The sequence below is a fragment of the Equus quagga genome, chromosome 13 (genome assembly GCF_021613505.1).
Source record: "Equus quagga isolate Etosha38 chromosome 13, UCLA_HA_Equagga_1.0, whole genome shotgun sequence".
In the NCBI taxonomy this organism is placed as follows: Eukaryota; Metazoa; Chordata; class Mammalia; order Perissodactyla; family Equidae; genus Equus; species Equus quagga.
Window position 1 is genome coordinate 95971289 of NC_060279.1, and position 9268 is coordinate 95980556.

A 9268-nucleotide genomic window follows, 5' to 3' on the forward strand; every position below is an offset into this window, starting at 1 on the left:
AAGCATGTGGGGTTTATAGAAAACATCCAAGAAAGCAAAGAAATGAGGACACAAATGCCTGGCCTGAGACCAAGGCTGGAGAGGGCCCTATACAGGATGGTCCAGTGCTGGTGTTTGGGTTGCTAAGGAGGAAAATCCTGTTTGTCTTGGAGTTGTCGGGTTTTATGACAGAATAACTTTAAATATCTATGTGACTTTGTTCCTTAAAAGAGAGGTGGTAATGTGTGGAATGAGGACCCTGTGGAGGTGAGGGCTGCTGTGGTGGGGATGCCTTCCATATCTCCCTCAAGTCATTGGACGTTAACTCACAATTCTTCTCAGGTCCTGGGGACAATGACTGGGCAGGAAGCAACCTGAGACCCCTGAAGGTTCTGGCCAGTCAGGCCATCTCCTGCTGTGAATGTCAAGTCAGAAGGGAGGGTGGAAAATTGGAAATGTTCTTTTGGAGGATTATAGAGAAATATGAAAAGAAATAGCATGACTTGAAAACATGGTAAGGATTGACATAATGTGTGTAAGATGACAGAATCAGCTATTTACACATGGGTAATGTCAAAGTAAAAGCTGCACCAGATGAAGTTAAAGAGGCAGAAAGACTTTATTCAAGACCAACGAAATAAGGGAGAGAGACTGACCCTGAAACAAAAGGCTGGAGAGATTTCAAGAGCAAGTAGAGGGAACTAGAGGTGATTTGTGTTTGCTAATAAGCCTTACTCAAATGAGAAGTAAAACTTCTCATAAATTCTTGACAGGAGGTATATTTAAATACTGGTTGTAAAGGGACCCACTGAGGGTAGGCTCCTGCCCTCCCTCAAAGACTGGGAGGTAGTGGCTGTATCTGCCAAGAGGGTTACATTTCAAAGGGTTGGGCCCAGGCCCTTGGGAAAGACAGTCCCTGGATCCTAAACCTGGCAAGAAAATTCTATGGAGACCTATATACATTTCAAAAGGGCAGAGAAAGAATCTGCAATTACAGATTGTAATTATATTTCTAAAGGAAATGCTCTAAGAAAATGGAGGCCAAGGGCCTATAGTCATGAAGAAATGTCTAAAGTTGAGTGAGTCTGAGAGGAACATCAGGCCTCTAGGTCATGACATACTGCTTTCTGCCCCATGGGAGGCAGACACAAGGACATCTCTATCAGCCAAGACTCAGTCTGCACCTCCATCAGTTCCCTGCAATTTATAATGAGGTGCCAAATAACTGAGAGACAGTGAACAGGGCCAGAATCGGATCATTAGAAGGCTGTGCTTGCTGGACTTTTCCATGAGACAGAACATTTCTGTGACAGTCACTTGCATTTTGATCCAAGATCATCTCTGAGGAAGAACATTCTTGATGCTAAAACAAGGCTGCTCTCGTTCCATTTGGCCTGATTATTTACACAGGTGCAGTGGGATTGCACAGTCATCACTAGTTTCCTCTGATGCAGGCTTTCCTAAGGAACCTCAGATGGGAGTTTTAACAGTCTCTTGATATTAGGAAGCCCAGACATCAGGACTCACCTGCAGTCTCTCCAGCTTTGAGTGACATCCTCTCTTCTCCAGATCCCCAAAACTCCCATCAAGTCAACCTTAGCTCCTGAAAGTGTGAGGTCCTATCTGATCCTGTGGACATCATTTTCAAGTAGGAAATTTGACTCAAAACCATGGTTATACCATCAATGTTTCCAATGATATCCTAGTAATAAGCAGGGCTGAGTCTTACTGAACTTACACAAATAACTATTGCCATGAAAATAAGAATGCTGAAGAAGACTTTAGAAAAAGTTCAGGAGAAATCAGAAAGGGAGAAAAAGATGAGTGTTGTTATCCCTATGGGTGTCCTCTGGTCTATTCCCATTGTCTGCATCACAGTCCAGGTGCCATCTATAGTTCCCCAGGGAAAAGGAATAGAGCTGTGATTCCTGAGAGCTTATCTTGCACCCCCACTCCTCATTGCACAAACAGTGCCCGTCCTTCCACTGTTGAGATGGTTAAACAGAGACCAAGAGATGGGATCTGGAGTGGAATGTGACCTTGAGTCATTGATAATAACAATGTATGTTCACTTTTCCAAGCTTCTATTTGCTCAATGCAAGTTGTCTAAGGACTTTCCACCAGGTTGAAGATATCACAGTGATAATCCCTGGCATCCTCCCTCCTGACCGGGTCTGTGATGAGGGTGCTGTGTACTGGGACAGCTTCATCCTCTCCATGAGCCATAGACTCTGGTCAATGAAGAATCACTGGATGGAGATACTGGTGTAATTTGTGAGACAGGTCAGGACCACGGGGTCCTTATGTTCTGTGACTGGGGAACTTATGTCCTATGCTGACTCAGATGGAGGGCTTTGACACTGGCTCTGTGGAGAAACAGAGGAGGTGTCTGACTCAGGGAGGCCTGGGGCCATGTTCATTCCTCAGAGATCTCCGCCACTCATGGGACTCCAGTGAGCTCTGAAAATGTGACACAGAGGATGGCCCTGATCCCTACAGAACAATTAGTCTCTTTGTTCAGGTAATGATCTGTAAGAAGAGGGCTGCACCACCCATTCTGATCTCCAGGTAGCCTCAGGTTGGCCGCTTACCTGTGCTCCTGGACATCTGTGTAGTATCAGCACTAGAATCCTCTTCTCATCCCACAGGTCTTGCAACCTCACTATCACATGTAATTTTTCTATCGTGAACTTCCATTGACTTTTTCCTAGACCTTTCTTTGACTTCAGAAGGGATCAGACCACATTCCCTGTAAACACTTCTGTGCATGTCGGAGAAGGCAGACTTGCCAGCCCTGTCCATGTCTGGAGCCAAGGAAATCTTTCATAAACTGAGAAGGCATTTACTTCTTGTTAAATAACTTATTATGGAATGAGGATGGCCCTGCCCAGTCTTTACAACCTTAGGACTTGAAGAGCTTATAATCTAAAGGATTTCTCAATCTGACTTGACCTTTATTTCCAGACCTCTGGATTGCATGTCACACTGAACGAAATCTCTAGAGAAAAGTGGTTAAAGTATTAATAAAAAAAGGCTCTGTTAGGAATAGAAGGAAACAAACTAAGATGACAAAGGTTATAAGTGAAAAACCGACAGCTAATATCATTCTCAATGGTGAAACATTGAATACTTTCCTCTAAGATTACGAACAAGACAAAGATGCTGCTTTCACCACTTCTATTCAAGATAGTACAGTTTTAGCTACAATAATCAGGCAAGAAGAAGAAATATAAGGCACCCATATTGGAAAGAAAGTAGAGAAAGATCACTTTTACATAAGACGTAATCTTATATGTCAAAAACTGTAAAGATTCCACGTACACACACACACAAAACTGTTACAGCTAATAAATTCATCAAAATTGCAGGAGACAAATTCAACACTCAAAATCACTCCCGCTTATATAGAATAATAATGGATTATTTTCTATATATTCATAATGTATATATATTATATAGAATAATAATAATTAGAGGAAAATATAGAGGGAAAGCTTCATAACTTGCGATTTGGCAATGATTTATTTCTTGACTATGACATTAAAAACACAGAGAAAAAAGAAAATATAGATTATTATACATGTGGACATGTACAAATGAGGAAGGGGTGACAGATGAAAGCAGACAGCCTAAACTTTCTGCAAATCTGGCCCTCATGGACCACTTGTGTTTGGTGGTTGTGAGATACAAATTTGAGGAGAAGTTAAAATTCTTCTATATGGGAAAATTGTGATTAACACCCCAGGTTCTCAGACCAATTGCAGGAAGGAATATTTCTCAGAGCATTAAAGACCTGAGACATGGGCCTTAGCCCCTGGAGGGTAAGAAAACCTGTCCTGTGTGGCCAAATTCCAAGGACTCTGCATCCAGTTTCCAGTCTCCGAAGAGATTTTGGATCACTCATTCATTCATTCACTGTTCATTCTTTCCTCCATCTAAAGCAATTGAGAGTTTGTTGCATGTGGGCTCTGCGCTGGCTGCAGGTATAGAGTGGGGAGTGAGACGGCAAAGTCTTTCCTTTGTACTCCAGTGGGAGTGACACCAACATATCAGGAAACAAATAAGTGACATCAAGTCCAGTGCAGGGAGGTGTGGATTGGGCAGCTGAGGGAGCGGCCTGGACGTTCCCTGCACTGACTCTGATTGTTGATGCAGGGAATTTAGTTCTAGAGTGAACACACATGATTTCTCCACTTGCTCTCACTCCCAAGACCAGAATCTCTCCCTTTGAACTGGAGACACATAAGTAGAGAGGATCTGAGCTGGAAGTTGGTCTTGGAGTCCACAGACACCTAATAAGACCCCAGGGTGGAAGAGTGGATGGGGCTGTGGCTGCAGACCATCCTCGTGTCTGCTGCTCTTGCTCTGTGTTTCCCTGGTTCAATGACTTTATCTTCCTTTGCCTCTGTTTTCCCTCAGTGAAGTAGGATAAATATTTGACTGCCAGGTTCTCAGTGAATTAACCTTAAAGTATTCAGAGTGCCTGACTTAAACCTTGCCAGAGAGAAGCTGCCCAAATAAATGGCAACCATTCCTGTTTGATTCTGAGAGAGAATGCCCCTGGGCCTAATCCCTGGTGGACGAGGAGGTGCCAACAGCATCTTCTCTCCTCTGTGCCTCCCCTGGGGACACTGGCCTTCCTCTGGAGTCTCCTAAGTCTCTCAGGGCAGTCAACTAATGGCCAGGGGATCTTGCCCATCTGTGGTCTCCACCCTGGGTCTCAGGTGAAAGTCCGAGCTCCACCACAGCCCAGATGTGGCTCTTGGGGCTAAGCGCTAACAGGTGAACAGCTCAGGAGACTTGGGACTCAGGAAGCCAGGAAATTATTGCTCTCTTTCAGCCCTTGCCAGGAGGCCAAAAGCCAACACTGGCACAGTCTCCCCAGGGTGACTGGAGTTGGGATCCCACAGGGGTCTGGGCAAGGCCTTCCTGAGCTGAGAATCTCTGTGAGGATCCCAGGGGACCCCTCATTCAGGCTCTGACTGAGCCCTGCAGGGTCTTTCTCAGGGCCATGGCCCCGGAATTTTCCCAAGAGGCTGGGCTGAGATTGATCACCTTCTGCTGAGTTACTCTCATCATCTGGTCCTTCTCTCTGCAGAGAATATCAGGGCCTTGCTTCCAGGAAAAGAATTCCATTCTTTTAAAGTTTGTCTCCACTGTGTGTATCCTGCACTAAATGCTCAAATCCCAATGGGTGACATAGTACAGAGTGGGATGTAGGCACCATCCAGGCCTGTCCATCCTGTGTGTGTGAAGTAGAATTCAGCCAACTGACACCCAGAGGGCAGAGAGGAATCACTGATAGTGTACATGGAGCTGTTCAGTTCCTACTTCGTATGGCACAGTTCTCTTTAAGACTTGTAAGGTGTAGTATCCTGTGTCCTCCTGGGTGTCATTCTAGAACAGCAGGGCTCCAACAGGGTATATTTTCTCTAAACTATTGTATCTAGGTCCTGGGGTTATTTCTTATGTGTCTACTACGTATGATGGAATTTGAAGTTTGGGCTCTACTCTGTCCCCTTAGTACAAGACATAGCCTAAAAGATTCTCAGACAGATTGGTGACAAGAATAGCATCCTTCCCTGCAAGAGCGTTGGGTGGCACCGATTCAGTAGTGAGTTGGGCAGTGGGGGGTGGGTGGGTTCCAGACGGTTAAGAGTGAGACAAGGATGGAAGAGAGAGAGAGCAATCAATATCCGGACCTTGTTGAGAAGAATAAGAATAAAAATTTTTCAAGTATTGAGGGATATGAGAGGCCATTCTGGTTTAAATCTGCTTCAGAGTAAACCTTGTTTTTCCCAGAGCTGCCAAACTTATGCGTCTCTGCCCACACATTGCACATGTGCTTCAAATACTTTCCAAAGGAAAGAATTCACTCTTTAAAGATTGGGGTGAGTGGCTCCCTTTCTGACTCCAATACCAGTACTTTGATGACAATCTTTCTTCCAAAAGAATGAAGTGAAAGTGGACCTGCTGCGTATGTGCTAAACATCTCCTTGTGTCTTTGAAAACAAATTGTGCTCCTATCATACTTGATATTTGGTCTTTGTCCTGAAATAGTATATAACCATGCTGTAAACAATGTTTCCCTGGATTGTTTTCTACTCTGGGGAAGCGAACACCTTTGCGTTAGTTCTTACATTAGCTCCTGAAATCTCTCTCTGAGCTATAGATTGGTTGTTGATTATTTGCTTTGAGAGCCTATGTATTGGGTTGGAAACACGAGGCCACGGGTGCTAGCAAGATTTTTCATCTCTAAGACTTGGAGTGTGTATGTCTGTGTCTCCTTCTGATCAAGGTCAGCATCATGACCACCATTAATTCAGCCCCTCTGAACTTATTTCCTCTGTTTCCAATACTCTTCCCCAGGTGTCTGCCCAGCTCACTCCCTCTCTGCCCTCAGTGCCGTGCTCACTCTCAGGGGCATCCTTGGGAGATAACTTCCCTGAGTACCTGCTCGAAAGACCATGGGCCTTCAATTTCTGACCTTTCTCTGCTCTGTTCCCTTCACGGCACTTGTCAGTCACTGACATCACTTTCTAGATATCTTTGATTATCTGTCCTCCTACCCATGGAATGTGAGCTCTGAGAGAAGAGGCTTGTCTGATCTTGTACCCCCATTGCCCTATATAGACACCGGCTGTAGACACTGGTGGATGAATGAATGAATGTTCTCAGGACCCTCCACATCCTAGTGCTTATTTGTCAATATCTGATGGTGGTGGGTAAGGATGGTTAGTGCCCAGGTTCAGGTGATTTTTTGTTGTCACCTCACATAAATTATCATCGTTTTTCAAAATTCAATAATCAGTGATGAATAACTTGGGAAATGAACAGTAACTGAGGTTTTCCTACCTGTCACCAATTCCAGTTCACTGAGAAATTCCTGTTCCTGAGTACTCACACTTCATCCTATTCTGCTCCCATGCGCTTCCCCCTCAGTTCCAAACAGAAGTGCTCTCTCCCCACGCAGAACCCTGTCCTCCCCAGGAAACCACAGCCAGTCTCTGTTCTCCCACCTCCCACCCACTCTCAGGGAATCATCCCCTCTCACCTGTCAGCAAGTGCCCCTTCCAGGGGACATGCCCTCTGCAGGGGAGGTGTAAAGGGGGCTCCACAGTGTCTGCTGCTTGTTCTGTCTCTCCTTCTGTGAGAAAAGCTTTGGGTCCAGAAATGCTCACAAGCACTTCTGCCCCAACAGGTCAGCACTTCTGTCCTTCCTCTCTCTGTGCTGATCCTCCTCCATGGGCAGGAGTCCTCACCAACTCACATGGGCCAGGGTCAGGGTCTCTGCCAAGGACCCTCCCTCCCTGTCCCTTCATTCCTCCCTCCTTCATCCCCTTCTATCTCTTCGCCCTTTTATCTATATTTCTGTCCCCTGAAACCTGCTGAATCCTCTGCCTTCTTCAGCAGTGCTTCTCATCCCCATACATGCAAGCGCACACAAACACACGCACGCACACACGCATCTGTGCCACTTTTTGAACAAGCACACGCCAAGGAAGTTTTGTCCTGGTCAGTGCCCACAGCTCTGCGTCCCAGTGCACCGTCACCCTTCCCCTTTGTCATCTTCACCTGGCTTTTCACTTCAGAGCAGGAGCCTGGGAGCCACATCAGGAACTGTAGTCACAAGGTTGTCACCCCCACTGTGCATCCCTATCACAGGTGGAACTTGATTAAGATTGTGAGTGCCCAAGTGACACCTTAGAAGGGCTACTTTAGCAGCTGCCCTGGTAACATGGTTGCCTCGCAGGCTGAGACCCCATGATATGAGGAATGGGACAGATTTTTTCCTTCTCCTGTGCACAGGGAGGGTCTGCAGATCCTGCTAAAATGCAGCTTCTGACCCAGAAGGTGTGGGGTGGACCCAAGAGTCTGCACCTAACAGTCTCATGTGATGCTGATACACTGGCCTGAGGAGCACACTTTCAATTATAAGGCTGATGGGGAGTCTCATCCCCTGAGAATATGACTTGCCAACTCCAGCATTGGTTTCTGCTGTGTCCTGGCCTTGGGGTCTGTCAGCACCACACAGAGACCCAGTAGTCCCCAAACCTGGAGCATTATTTTTATCTGTGACACAGAAACTCAGCTGGGCACCAGGGTCTACCCAGTGTCCTCAGATGCTCTGTTAAGGTTGGATTTGCTCCCAGCAGGAAGGTCACTGAGGTGGCTCTGGTGGTAAGAAAGGGGCAAACTGAATGATGACTGGTGAGGGGACCTGCCCTCTATCTCCAGTGTCACCAGCCTGGACTCTGCTTCAGGGGACGGAGACCAAGTAAAGGCATCTCAGAAGGAGGTACAGTTCCTGGGTGTGAGGGGGGAGGTTTCCTATGTTTCCTGGGTGAGAAGATCATGTTGATGGGAAATCAGGTGACTGTGGGATCCCTGGTCCTCATTGGACGGTTTCAAGAAGACCCTCCCTCTCCATGTGTGTTGGCTGAGTTGTGGTTCAGAGCCTGTCCATGTGCTCCCTGGACATCCTAAGGGCCTCTGTCCTCTGCCTGGCTGACTTTCTTGTGGTCACCCTGCCTTCCCCATGGGTGGTGCCAGGCAGGGAGTGGGGAGCTGCACAGGGACCTCTGACAGAGCAGGGTGTTCTGAGGCCCTGAGAAGGGGCAGGAGGAACAGAGCAGGCATGTAGGAGGGGCTCAGAAGGACCTGTTGGAGAGAGAGAGAAATCAGCCTCCTTCTCCACCTCATTACAGAAAGCCACATTCATGTGTTGATTCCCTACATGGTCTGTGTCTGCAAATGCTGCCCCCTGAAAGGCATGAGGAGACCTGCAGCCAATGACAGGGACTGCACCAGGGATATTGACCATGTTCCAGAGGGTGTGAGTCAGCCCTGAGCCCTGGACAGCGGTGGGCTCTGACCTTAATGCTGAGACACCTGTCAGCCATGGTTCTGTTCTCTGTGGGCCCCAGGCTGCCCTACTCCATCCCAATGCAGGGTGAGCCCAGGGAGAAGACAGGCATTGTCCAATGGACTCCTGATCCAGTGTCCTGGGCTGCCTGGTGGATGTGCTGCCTCAGGAGGAGCTCTCTGCCTCCAAGCTTCAAAGGAAACATCCAGTGAGTGGTCCTTTGAGGTCTCAAGGCATGCTAGGATGTCTTAAGGCCTGGAGGGATGGTCCCCAGAATGGCCTGTGTTTCTCCCATCACAGCAATGGGGCATTACTTCTGAGTCATCTGTGTCCTTGTCTGTCTTCTGTTCTACATACCCTAACAGGGCCCTGGAATTGGAACTGCTCCACATAGAGACTGAGCCAGGGGATCCCATGGGTTCC

General features: G+C 47.1%; 1 pseudogene; it reads right to left on the reverse strand.

Annotated features, from left to right (window-relative positions):
* Positions 1–2214: 2214 nt before the first annotated feature.
* LOC124250377 (carcinoembryonic antigen-related cell adhesion molecule 6-like) lies at positions 2215–5601 on the reverse strand (annotated as a pseudogene).
* Positions 5602–9268: the final 3667 nt, after the last annotated feature.